General features: G+C 34.3%; 2 long non-coding RNA genes across 2 annotated transcripts; both read left to right on the forward strand.

The window, feature by feature from the left end:
• The first annotated feature begins 1,748 nt into the window (after nucleotides 1-1,748).
• Nucleotides 1,749-3,145, forward strand: LOC112041042 (uncharacterized). Its single transcript, XR_002886151.2, has 2 exons — nucleotides 1,749-2,011; nucleotides 2,690-3,145. It is a non-coding gene; the product is annotated as an uncharacterized LOC112041042 (long non-coding RNA).
• Nucleotides 3,146-5,533: 2,388 nt separating this feature from the next.
• Nucleotides 5,534-9,932, forward strand: LOC112017777 (uncharacterized). Its single transcript, XR_002883514.2, has 3 exons — nucleotides 5,534-5,867; nucleotides 6,890-6,997; nucleotides 7,118-9,932. It is a non-coding gene; the product is annotated as an uncharacterized LOC112017777 (long non-coding RNA).
• Nucleotides 9,933-13,811: the final 3,879 nt, after the last annotated feature.

Raw genomic sequence — 13,811 nt, forward strand, 5'->3', positions numbered from 1 at the left:
AAACTCTACCCATGATTAACCATTAAAGAAGTAACTACTAAGTTCTTCTGATCCATAACAGATTTATGTATAATTTAACATAATAAATATATGGGCCGAGCTTCTCACATATTAGACTCACAATATTTCATACAAATTAGTGGGCCACGTCTAAAATACACAAATATGAACTAAATGAGTCTCTTGTTACTTATTAGGCCTATGAAGACAAAGAGAGCCTTGGAACGTTTATGGGGACAAATTGGGCCTGAATTTTTCAAGGTTCTTGGAAGAGGTTCTTGGACGTTCAATTATTATTATTATTATTATTATTTGTCTTTAACTGTCATCCATCTTTCTTCTCCAAAAAAAAAAAAAAAAAAAACTGTTATCCATCTACAATTTATTACTCAGACACTTCTTCATGCTTTTAATTAACACAACTCTTCATGCATATAGTTACCAAAATATAATCAATGTGGTACGGCATTGTGACAACTAATCTAACTACACCTTAGTTTTAGGAAAAGGTACATGAACATTGTTAAGTGTGACTTGTGCTTTAGTAAAAAATTAAATATTTTTTAGAAGTCTAGGTAATACCTGACATTAGTCTATAAAAATTTTAGAACCACAACTTTTACCACAATTGTTTATATGGTAAATTGTGAGTAGTAAAAAAAAATAGTGGGCTCATACGAAAGTGATAAGTAACCAATTACAATCTGTCACATAAAATTGTAGTAATAAAAATTATGATATTTTATATAGTACTAAAATTACTCCTAGTCTAAACCTCGAGTGAATTTTGTTGAAGACCTATGAATTTTTTTTTTTTTTTTTTGGGGCCGATAAACTTGATCTGTCTATGAAAGCGTGTGGAAGTTGATCTTTCTTGGTAGTTCATTTTGATGAGTAGTATTCTACAAGTAGCTTCATAATAATAGAAAATAGTGGGTTGGTGAAGGCGTGTAAGACTTTATCTTTTTTTTCGATGAATAAAGAGCTCGAAAGCTAATAACTTTAGTTGCTTAATTTAGGCTATTTATCAGTTTCTCAAAAAGCTTCAGAATTTTGGAAGATGGGAGCTTTTGGTTTGGTGGGTCTTGATATTTATTACTCATTAATTTCTGGCTAAGGTTTAGAATCTGGATTTGGGGTATTTAGGTGGGTGAGTTATACATTCTCCACACACACAAAGGAAAATTATTGTATAGTTCGGAATTACAAGATCAGCAAGTTGACCTTGTAGTCTCAACTAATGAGAAAAAGGCAAATCATTAAAAATTGGTGACATCATCTTACCTGCCTCAACCCAATAAATCTAATTCTTCTAAGAGCATTCACATCAACATGTGTATTTTACACATCTATTTTTACACTAAAAATCTATTTTTTTTATTTTACACATTCACTTTTACAAAATATCCACATCAATTTATCTATTTTACAAGATATTTCAATAAAATATTCATTATACTCTAAATTTTATTTAGATTTGAATTGAGTAGGCGGTTCTCTAAAACTTTTGAGAATATTAAAAAAAAAAAAAAATTCTTCGTTTTTCATTTTTTCCAGTTTTACCTTTGACTCTGGCAATTGGCAAATATATTTACTGGGGATTCATATCTTGCACGGGGTGCAATACTTTTAATATCAGCCATGGATTAAATCTAATGCTCAAAATATTGACACGTAATCTGTCCAAGCTGGCAATCCGTATGCCATCTATTTCTCTTCTCTTTTTAGCTTAACCAAATGATTTCAGAAAAACTCCTCTCTCCTCTCTTTTTTCTCTTCTCTCACTTCCCCCAGCGGTTTTCTCTCTCTACCTCCTTCTCCCTGTGTCTCCAGCACAGCCATTGCTCCGCCTCGCCAGTTTTGACAGAGCGGGCTTGGTCTGTCGGGTTACTCTGAAACCCACAAATCTCTTTCCCCACTGCTTGTTGTTTATCTCCGTTGAAGTCCGACTGTTCTTAGAGTGGTTCTTGAGAACGCTACTCCGGCTATTCCAGCCAACTATTTCCCTAAGGTAGTTATTCTGAAATTCTAAGTTTGGAATTTTATGAGTTTTAATTAAAATTCAGTTTTTATATTGCCTGCATTTTTTGTCTATTGTATCAAAATGCTTAAATCCTGTAATTTGTATTCAAAGGGTTATTATTAGGTTCCTAACGATGAAAGTTAAAACCTTTGAACAAAACCCAGTTAAATCCTTGTAATTTGTTTCACACTTTCTCTTTGAACAAAAACCCAGTTGGAGTTTTGTAGTTTCAGACCGTCAGATCTGTCTCTACAGTGCTAGGTACGTGTAGTTCTTCTTTTCTCTATGCTTTTCACTCCAATGGGTGTTCTGGGTTTTGCTAAAGATAAGATTTTTTTTTAGTCAGTTTTTTTTTTTTGGGCTTTTCTAGTTGGGTTTTTAAACTAGGAAAGTTATGAATTTTCTCTGTTAAGTGCTTCACATTTGGTTCTCTCAGCCTAAAACTCCTCTCTCAACCTCGAGTTTCTCTCTCAACCTGGTACTTTTGCTTATTTTTAGCCATAGCTTTCCTTCAGTCTTTAGCTTTCCTTCATTCAATACCTCTGATATTTCTGCCTTTTTAGAATGAATAAGATTCTAATTATTGTGACTTTTGCTTCAATAGTACCTGGTCTTTTACTGATTACTCTTGTTGTTGGCCTCCTCTGTTGTTGCTACCATGACAAGTTCACACAGAATGATCAGCTTGCTCATGATGGAGGAGGTGCCCTTGATGTAGAGGAGGGGGTGGTGGACATAGAGGGGATGAGAGCACTGGCAGTAATGGAGGGGATGGTAGGAGTGAACATGGAGGAGGCAATGGTGATGTAGAGGAAGGGAGAGGTGGACATGGAGGAGACAGCGTTGATGGAGGAGACAGTGGCCATGCAGATGGATGGGATGGGAGTGCTGATGGAGAGGACGGTGACGTAGAGGAGGGGACTGGTCGACCACGGGAGGTTGTCTTCTTATTTTTATTTTTATTTTTATTACACGCTGTAGAAGTTCTACTTTAGAGTTTAGAGTAATGGGGTGGACATCAAATCTACTGTATATAAGGAGGGAGAAACTTGTAAAAAATTGAAATCTCAAGTTGTTAATGATAATTTAATACACTCAATTTTATTTTATTTTTTTAAACAATTTTTGGATTATAAATGATTCTTATGAGATTCTATTATTTATTCCACAAAAAGGTCTCCAAATAACTCGTGATTCAAACCCGATTTAGAAGCCTGACGGCCCACAGTACTAATGGGCAGCTCGGCCCGTTGTTATTGAGGCCCATAGGTAGCCCACTAGTCCATTGGATTAGATTGTGAGTTAGTTTAAATATTAGTTTAAAAGATTTAAGGTTTTTTTTTGGGCCTTAGGCCATTTAAGTGGCCTTGCCCAAGGGTCGACTCTGATTTGGACAACAAAGGAGCAAATCATCATGCATGAGGCAGAGGCACTTAGACTTATGGAGGGAGATAAGATTGCAGGCGTTGATAAGTCGATCAAGGCTGGAAGTGATAGAAGTCCCTGGTAATTATCAATCCACTAAGAGATCAATATAAAGGACTCTTCATATGTAGGGAGTGATAGGATTAGAAGGTGAATTCAATTTCAATAATTAGTTGTTTTAGTTCGTTGATACCCAAAATTTAAGGTTTTTACACAACCTTTATATAAAATAAAATATTGATAAATTGAAAATCTATAATTTAAACTTAAAATAAATAAAATATTGAATCCAAGAATGTTACATCAAAGGAGCTTAGGCTACCCAAAATTTAAGGTTTTTACACAACCTTTATATAAATAAAATATTGATAAATTGAAAATCTATAATTTAAACTTAAAATAAATAAAATATTGAATCCAAGAATGTTACATCAAAGGAGCTTAGGCTAGTGGTTATGTCGACTAGTATGGTCTCTCGCCTCCGGTATTTCTTAGTTAAGTAATAGGATTTCTTGCTAAATCAAGAATTTCTTATTTTTCCAAATTGCATTCTATTATTGTTGTTATTATTATTATTATTATTATTTTATACTGTTAGACTAAATCTCTAGCTATAATTATTAACAAATACTTTCTTAGGCATGTAAATTGTTATTACTTAATTAACAAGTAACAACCATCTATGAACAAGCGTACAACACAAAATTCTAAATGACTCTTGATGGATGTTTTAAGATGTTTTGTACCATTCTAATCTTCAAGATTATTGCCTTTTACAATGGGTCCAATAATGGTTGAAGCAAATGTAATACGATGGTTAGATAAGAAATAATGAGGAGAAGAAGTCTAACAGTATAAAAAACAAAAAAAAATACCACCAATACAAAAATACATTCACTCAGCTAAAACCAAAACTTTCATCGGACCAAATCAAGACATTCTTCAATCTTTATACACTGCCAAGTCTCTATCTAAAGCTTGAACTGAAAATGATTTCTTTTGATCAAGAAAAAACAGTAATCCTAGTACAATGCCGACTACCTTAATATTTGCTAATCTCTACTAGCTAACTATTACATTACATCAATGATTATTGTATCTCTAAATTCAGTAGCATTTAATTGGTGCAGCCTTAATGCAGCTGTAGCTCTTGAACAATACAGTCCAGTATGACAGACTTGTTACCAAGTATTTTTCCTTCTTGGACTCCCACTTGAACTTCTGTTCGGCCTCCTCTTCCGCAAGCTTCTAAGCAATGAGCTTCTCCGGTGCCAACAACACCAAACTAACATTTATAAACAAATACTCATTTTTTATACATAAAAATCGACTTCAGCGGAGTCGTTTTCAATACAAAGAAAACGACTCCAGTGGAGTCGTTTTCTTTGTATTGAAAACGACTTCGCTGAAGTCGATTTTCTCTTAACTCACCTGAGCTCCACACTTAAGCTTCAGTTGTTCACAGAAGACCCAGCAAACGACGAGCTAGCAGACGAGCAACACCGACGAGCTAGCAGACGAGCAACACTGACGAGCAAGCAGGCGCCGACGAACCCAGGCGCGACGATTTCACCAGACCCAGCGCCGATGAACTCAGGCGCGACGATTTCACCAGACCCAGACTAGCAACACCGACGACGAAGCACGAAGAATCCAGTCGCCGATTCTGACCAAACCCCGGCAAACTTCAGGTGATCGAATCGGATCAGTGGGTACGACTCCGTTTTGGATTTGAAGGTTGTGAGGTTTTTTTTTTCAGGGAATGGCAATGACGTAAATGGATTTCTTTGATTTCTATACAGTGAAATTGACTTCAGTGAAGTCGTATTCAATGCAAAGAAAACGACTCCACTGGAGTTGTTTTCTTTGTATTGAAAACAATTCCACTGAAGTCGATTTCTATGTATAAAAAATGAGTATAAAGGACTCGATTTCTTTATCTACGCGACCCAAAAAATAGGCGATATGAACAGTAAAATCGACTCCTCTGAAGTCGAATTATTAGAAATACAATATGTTTGAAACGTTGCCTAATTAATAATATTGTTTAGGTTTTGTAATTATTTTCTAAAAAAACCCCTTATTTTTCTCTCATTCTCTCACTTCCACCAGGGGTTTTTCTCTCTCTACCTTCCTCTCCCTGACGCTCCTCTCAACCCAACTGTGCCTCCAGCACAGCCATTGCTCCGCCTCGCCAGTTTTGACAGGAGCGGGCTTGGTCTGTCGGATTACCCTGAAACCCACAAATCTGTCTACCGCCCACACTATTCTCTGAAACCCACACTATGCTCTGAAATCTTCTAAAAGCAGTAGATGGTGTCAATCAACTGCTTGTTGTTTGTCTCGTTGAAGTCCGACTGTTCTTGGAGTGGTTCTTGAGCACGCTACTCCGGCTATTCCAGCCAACTATTTCCCTAAGGTAGTTATTCTGAAATTCTGAAATTCATTGTCAAAGAATCTATTTAGTGGCTTTGTGCGTGTGTTTTTAGTAGTGGGAAATGTAATGGTTGCAGAATTATGCTTAGTGTTACTTCTAAGTTTGGAATTTTTTGAGTTTTAATTAAAATTCAGTTTTTATATTGCCTGCATTTTTTGTCTATTGTATCAAAATGCTTAAATCCTTGTAATTTGTATTCAAAGGGTTATTATTAGGTTCCTAATGATGAAAGTTAAAACCTTTGAACAAAAACCCAGTTAAATCCTTATAATTTGTTTCACACTTTCTCTTTGAACAAAAACCCAGTTGGAGTTTTGTAGTTTCAAACCGCCAGATCTGTCTCTGCAGTGCTAGTTACGTGTAGTTCTTGTTTTCTCTATGCTTTTCACTCCAATGGGTGTTCTGGGTTTTGCTAAAGATAAGATTTTTTTTTTAATCTGTTTTTATTTGGGCTTTTCTAGTTGGGTTTTTAAACTAGGAAAGCTATGAATTTTCTCTGTTAAGTGCTTCACATTTGGTTCTGGGTGCTTCTGAAAAGACTTTTAGCTGGTGTAACTTTGGAATATGTATGATTCATGTTTGATCTCATGTTTTTGTGTAGCTTCAGATGTTATGGTTAGTTCTTTTATTTTGTGTTGGTGATTTTACCACTCTTTTCTTCATTCTTGTTTTGGCCTTTTTTGGGGGTTTACAATTTATATCTCTGGAAATGTGTAGCTCAATGTTTGTCCTTTACAGCCCCAATGGCTTCGAACTTCATTTGTTTTTTTGCTTTTCTTGTTGGGTTGTTTCCTTTTTCTTTTTTTTGTTAATAAAAAAGAAAACTTGCAGTTTCTGGGAATGTGCTAATTTATCTTTGTTTTGTGTTCCCCTAAGCTTTTCTGCTGGACTAGTGGGTTAATCTTTGCTGTGCTTTGTTTTGGTAACATTTTTATCTATTTTGCTTGGGGTTTTTGACCATGTTTTTCCTTATGTTTTTGTTTGTCTTAAAAAAAAAATTGCAGTAAAATGAGATTAATCTCCAGAAAGATTTTCCCAGCATGTGGGAGCATGCGTGTTTGTTGTCCTGCTTTGAGATCAAGCTCTTTGCAGAGATCTTTCCTAAGTCTCTTGTGAGTATCTTTTTCTGATCTGTTGCTTAAATGTGTTAATTTTTTAGTATTCTTATGGTTTAATTTCTGATAGTGTAATATAAGCCTATAAGGTGGTGTATGTTGTGGTTGAGCTTACAGACATCCAAGGTAGCTAAGCCTTGATTAAGATTAAATCTAACAAGTGGGGGGGTGTCAATGGTGGATCTGAAGTCAACATTTCTGAAGGTATACTTGGTTCTGAAATTAGAGCTCCTTGATGACTCTGCTTTTGAGTGGACAGATGATTCTCGTCAATGGGTCGAGCTGGTTCGTTTCCTTTCCATCTCATATTCCTATATTGTTTCTCATTTGCTTTCTCATCATTCAAGCTCTTCTTTTTGCTCTTTCATATTTGATAACTCTCTGCATCTCATATTCCTCCGATCTTATCTAGTGCTCACACCCACACACTAGTTCAGTTGGCTGAGAAGGTATGGACTCTCTGATATGAATTTATTTTACTCTTTTATGCATGTCACAACTCTCTGATCGGAGATGATCTCTCTTTGATTCTACTCTAAGACTAAAATACATTAATCACTATCCCAATGCATTGACCAAAAATAATCTAAAATTCTAAACAAAGATGTGACAGGTTTTCACTCTTATTAAACGTTTAAGAGTGAAATACATGAATTTTTGCATGTTTTTGAGTTTTTATTACATTTCAAATACATAGAAAGGCTTCCTATCAAAATAATAATAATAATAAGAGAAAGGCTTATAACTGTACATGTGTTCCTCTATTCAGTTATTAAAAATGGTGGAAAACACTCCCATAAAATCAGGCTTGCAATCATTGGTGGATTTCCGCATTGATCCTCTGTGTCTCCTTTGGTAGAAGCTGAAAAAATAGATAAACTAGAAGGCTGCTTTGTGAGTGTTTTATTTTTATTCGTATGTATTAATTTTTTACTTTTCTTCTATCTAATATAAAGTTATAATTTTTTTTTTCCCAAATGGTCAATTAATTCTTAAACTATGTCAATAAATCAATATTTGTTATTGAAAATTAAAATTTGGTTGCCTTTGTCTGACCAGTTGGTAAGATAATTGGTAAGATGTTCCTTGAACTAGGCAGATAATTGTTGAATACCACCAAAACAATCAATTTTAGGGGATTTAATGCACCATGTAAAATCTCATCTTTTTGGCATATTTGTATTTCATTTGATGGCATTGTTGGTTATCGTGATAGTAATTTGGAGGTAAGAATTAATTGTAATATCCGTCACCTTAGACGGATGGTAGCTTCTTTAATAATGAAATTATTTTCAAGAATGAGCCACTACTTTACTTTAGTGTCGATGCAAATAAACCTATTCTTTTCTTTGATCTATCTTAATCACTCTCAAATGTATTTTACAGATCAATTTTTTCATCAAGTTTTCTTCAACTCAGAAGATCGTATTAAATTTATTGATGTGTTAAGAGAATATAGTCATCAAATTGATACGATCAATTTCTCCGTCCAATGATTATATCTTCTTAAAATATTAATAAATTTGATACGATTTTCTAAGTTAAAGAACATTGGATGGAGAAATTGATATGTAGAATGCATTTGAGAGTGATTAAAATAGACCGGAGTGAAGAACAGATTTATTTGCATTGACACAAAAGCAGAGTAGTTGCTCATTCTTAGGAAGAATTTCATTATTAAAGAAGCTATCATCTGTCTAAGGTGACGGACATCACAATTAATTCCGACTTACAAATCACTATCATTATGACTAGAAACGCCATCAAATGGAATCCAGATGTGCCAAAAAGGTGAGATTCTAACATGGCGCATTAAATTCCTTATAAATTAATTGTTTAAGCGGTATCCAACAATTATCCGCCCTAGTTCAAGGAACATCTTACCAACTGTTAAGACGAAGCCAACCAGTTCTTCATTTTCAATAACAAATATTGATTCATCGACATAGTTTAAGAATTGGTCAAACATTTGAAAAAAAATAATTATAATTTTATATTAGATAGAAAAAAAAATTTTAATACATACAAAAAAAATAATAAATAAAGATAAAAATAAAACACTCACAAAGTAGCTTTCTGGTTCATCTATTTCTTCAACTTCTACCAAAAGAGACATGGGAGGATCCATGCAAGTTATATTTGATTCTTCAACTCAATATGCCCCTATAAAGTTTCTAACTCGCATAGAAGGTTAATTCAGCTAATTCAAAGGAAATAAACAGGGATATATTTTCTCGAACACAAAAAACTGATGGGACTCAAAATCGTTTCCACATGGTGGTAGGCAGCCTCCCACATATATCAAATGTCCACCAATATTTTCTTAAGAAACATGTATTAACATCTTTTAGTTTTATCCATTATTATATATGTTTGTCACTACTTAAATTTGATTTTTTGAATAATGGTATGGCATGTGTGCCAAAGTTCTTGATGCCTTAATAAGAACTTACCATGAAACATGGCTTGAACCGTTGAAGTTGAAGATAAAGATCATTATTTTATGAAGTATTTAACTGGGGTGCCCTTTGGATTTTTGCACCAATTGCACTAACGAGGTTAGAACTTTAACTTTGATTTATATATATATATATATATTTGTATTTTCAATACTAGTAATGAAATTTTTTTTATCACTTTGTATCTTTATCTCCGAAGTGTAAGTTTGTGATTCCTCTAATTATTCATCAATACACATTGTGTTAGCCTTTTGATAATTGAAATTATGATCATTTATAATTTTGTAGGTCATAACAAATTCAAGAAAAAAGAACGAGCTCCTCTCCAGAAAGAACAAGTTCTTTTTTTATTTCCTCTTTATTTATTTTTAATCGCTCTGTTGAGTGATTTACTTGTTTAGGTTACCTTGTTGGGAAGAAAAAAGAAAAAGAAAAAGAAAATAATTTTGAAGGAGTTAGCTAAAATTAAAATATGCCAGTTGTGGCTCTATTATTAATTTAAATTATTATAAACTGTTAATTTCACTAAATTAGCCTTATAAACTAGTGTTTCAACTTTTAATTACAAAAGGCAAAACTAATGAATTTTTTTTTTTATGCTTTTGATATGTGATACCAATAACATAGTTTGTAAGTTTTTTTTTNAGCTGGAGATAAGAGGAAGACCATATCCAAAAACTTGGATTTGGAAAATCTCCCTAGTAGATGTGGCAAGAAGATCAGGCATGGCTCGTCCCAAATAGTCAAGTCTACTCCGTCGTCCCACCAGCCAGCCAAAGTCTTTGATGTTGACTCGTCTACTCCTGTTGAGTCCACCCTGTCCAAGACTCCACCGTCCAAAACTGTGTCAACCTCGTCTCAACCTTCCCAAAAGGTCCCTTCAAATATTATTGAAAACGAAGACTTGGCCTGGAAACGTTTCAAGAACGCTATTTTTGACGAGGATATAAACGTCTGTTATGACATGTCCCTCAAGGATTTTGAACACTCTGGTGTCCATGACCTTTTCAAGGTAACATTTATCTTCGTCCTGACTAAATGTTCATTTCCCTTTTTCCTCTTTTTTTTTTTTTTTTTTTTTTTAACTTTTTTTTTTTTTTTTTTTTTTTTTTTTTTTTTTTTTTTTTTTTTTTTTTTTTTTTTTTTTTTTTTTTTTTTTTTTTTTTTTTTTTGGAGAAGGCTATTAATATGTTATTTAGGAGACTTGGAACTATTTGAATTCTGGGATGTATGTCATTCCTATGGTATCTATGTTTTGTAATGATATGTTAATGTAAGAATGGATTTCTAATTTGGTATTGATATGTTATTACTTTTATTAGTATCTATGTTTCATCTTGATACATGAAAAAGGGAGTTTAATTTTGCATTGCACGATTGTTCTGTTCAAAACTGTGTCCTTTTTTTTACCTTTATTATTTAGGTGTTATCTATGCTTCCACGTAGTAGCTAGTAGCCACCCACCAGTTAAAATTAATTATTATTATTATTATTTTGCATAATATATAATTTTAGTCAATCACATTATGTTTTAACATTATTTTTTTTATTGAATTTTACTCAATTACGTTTTATATATATGGACAGTTTTTCTTTAAATTAGTTTTGAGAGAAATTGTTCAAAAAAAAAAGGAGAATTCCATATAAGCTACTTTTTTTCATTTTCCAATTTTTCTTCTTAACCAAATAAATGAGAATTTCATTATTTGTGGTGGAAAACAAAAGCTCTTTTTTCCCAAACTTTTCCACAATTCCAACCAAATGAAGCATGTGTATTTGTTTATATATTTATAACTTGTCACACCCTTTTTTTAAAGCATGGAAAACAAGTCAATCAGTTTTAGTTTCACTGGGTTCAAATTGTATTTCTTGTTGGTTTTAATTTTGGAGATTTGGATTTTTATGGAATATGGAGGCCATAGGAGAGAAAGAGAGAAGAAGAGGTTTTTTTTTTTTTTTTTAATTGGCTTCCATAGTATTAAACTATTAATACAATTTTGAAATAAAAAAGCTTTTGGCAAAGATGGATAAAATTATCCATCTTTGCAAAAAAGAGAGTTCTCCTGACTTCAGAGAAAAGATGGTATTTATATGTGGCTAAAATTTGTCAATTTAGCCTGAAATGACAATGGTTTTTCACTATTTTTTTAAAACCCACTAAAACGATGCCATTTTGCATTGTATCTAATTTTTTTAAAAATCATAATATATATTAGAGCATTCACATCAGCATGTGTATTTTACACATCTATTTTTACACTAAAAATCTACTTTTTCTATTTTACACATCCACTCTTACAAAACACCTACATCAATTCATTTATTTTACAAGTTATTGCAATAAAATATACATTATACTATATTTTTTTATTATTTCTCACCAACCACTCACTTAAATACGCGCCCTCTCTCTCTCCAAACCCATTTTCTGATTTCTCACATCTCACTGTCTCTCGCTCTCCCTCTCTCCATCTCTCTGGCCTTCCTCCCGAATCACAAAACGCCATATCTCCTCGCCGCGCCGCTCCGCGCCGCTCAGCTTCGCTCCGATCCGCTCCGCTCCACTCCGCTTCGCTCCGATCCGATCCAATCCGCTCCACTCCGCTTCGCTCCGATCCGATCCGATCTGCTCCGATCCGCCAAACGCCATATCTCTGCTCCGATCCAGCAAACCCCATATCTCCGATATCCGCTCCGATTCACGGTCCGCTCCTATCTCCGCTCTGATCCACCAAACACCAGTTCTCCGATCTCCGCTCCACTCTGATCTCCGCTCCGATCCACCAACGCCACATCTTCGATCTACGCGCCGCTCCATCAACAAGCTCCGATCGTTCCAGTCAAGCTCCGATTAGTATCTTTGTTGGTTGTCTGTGTGGGTTTGCTTCTGTGTGGGTGTGTTTGTGTATCTCGTGTTTTTTTTTTTTTTTTTGAGCAAGTAAATCTGTGTTGATCGGAGCTGTGTGTGGATGTGTTTGTGTGTGAGAGTGTTTGTGTGTATCTGAGGAAAAAGAAGATGAGAAGTGGTGAGGTTGTTGAGCCCGGAGAAGAGAGAGAGAAAAAGGAGCGAAAAAAATTAATAAATTAATCTATACACGAGCTACAGTAACCGTGTAAATTTACACGGTTACTGTAGCTCGTGTATAGATATACACGAGTTTAGACATTTTTAGAGGGACTGATGGAGTGTAATTTTGAGCCAAAATGTGTAAAAACAGCTTCTTTTTCTATTTTACATGATTTTACATACACTGGTGTGAATGCTCTTAGGCTACGATATGCAAGTCGGTTTCAAATTCAATCTTCGATCACTTCACTGCACTGGCATTAGTGCACCCCAACTATGGTTCAGTTGCTGCGGCTTCGGTCGATTGCTTCTCACCTTTCCATAAAGTCAAAATGAATCTTTTGTCTTCCTTAGTTATTTTGGTGTACCTATACGTTGCTCTATCTTCCTCTCTTTTTATTCTTTGCCTTTTCGTTTATTCTCCAAACCTTTTATATCTCCTCACCTCCTTCAATTAATGGAAAAATTTTCTCTCTCTCTCTCTCCGAGGAAAAAAAATCACGCCAAGCTTCTTCCTTTCTATTGAACTAGGCACAAAGGGTTAAAATTGCTTGAATGGTTTGAATGTCCCCCATCTTAGCCCTACAAATAATAAGACTATCATTGGCAAAGAAAAGATGTGAAATCTGTGGATCATTTTTGCATAAGGAAAAACCTTTTAAATCACCACAGTTGATAGCTTTTTGATGTAGTCCATTAAGTCCCTCAAAACATATCAAAAATAAATAGGGGGCAAAGGATCCCCTTGCCTGATTTCTTTGGTAGGTTGAATAAATTCTCGTGGTTCGCCATTGACAAGTACGGAATATGATACTATGCTCATGCATTCCATGATCAAACCTATCTATCTTTCATGAAAACCCATTTTAGACACGTCATTTTATACCCGGTTAATAAACTTTAGCTCTTGGTCTCAATAATGAGCTTTACATGTCTACAAAAGGTAATTGAAGTTATTTTGATAGTTTAGAAGTAATTACAATTCAAAAGTGCTCAAATCACTTTGAAAACAATAATGAAAAACGACCTTTGCTCACTGTTTTACCCATAACATTTGATCCACAAAGCATTTTTTAGTGAGGTTTGTTTCTTTAGAAAGTAGACATCCTAGGCTTTAATTTGAATACAAAATTTACCTAATTTGGACTTAAATTGAGTACGTCATCACTGTTTGAAATTGGGTCAACTAAGTAGTTGAAATTAGGGTTTTTGGAGAGCATGTGTATGCATGAATCATGCTTGCATATGCAGTGGTGACTCTACATGCAAGCTAGGATGGTCATAG

This window comes from Quercus suber, unplaced genomic scaffold (genome assembly GCF_002906115.3).
Source record: "Quercus suber isolate HL8 unplaced genomic scaffold, Cork oak 2.0 scaffold_448, whole genome shotgun sequence".
Taxonomy (NCBI): Eukaryota; Viridiplantae; Streptophyta; class Magnoliopsida; order Fagales; family Fagaceae; genus Quercus; species Quercus suber.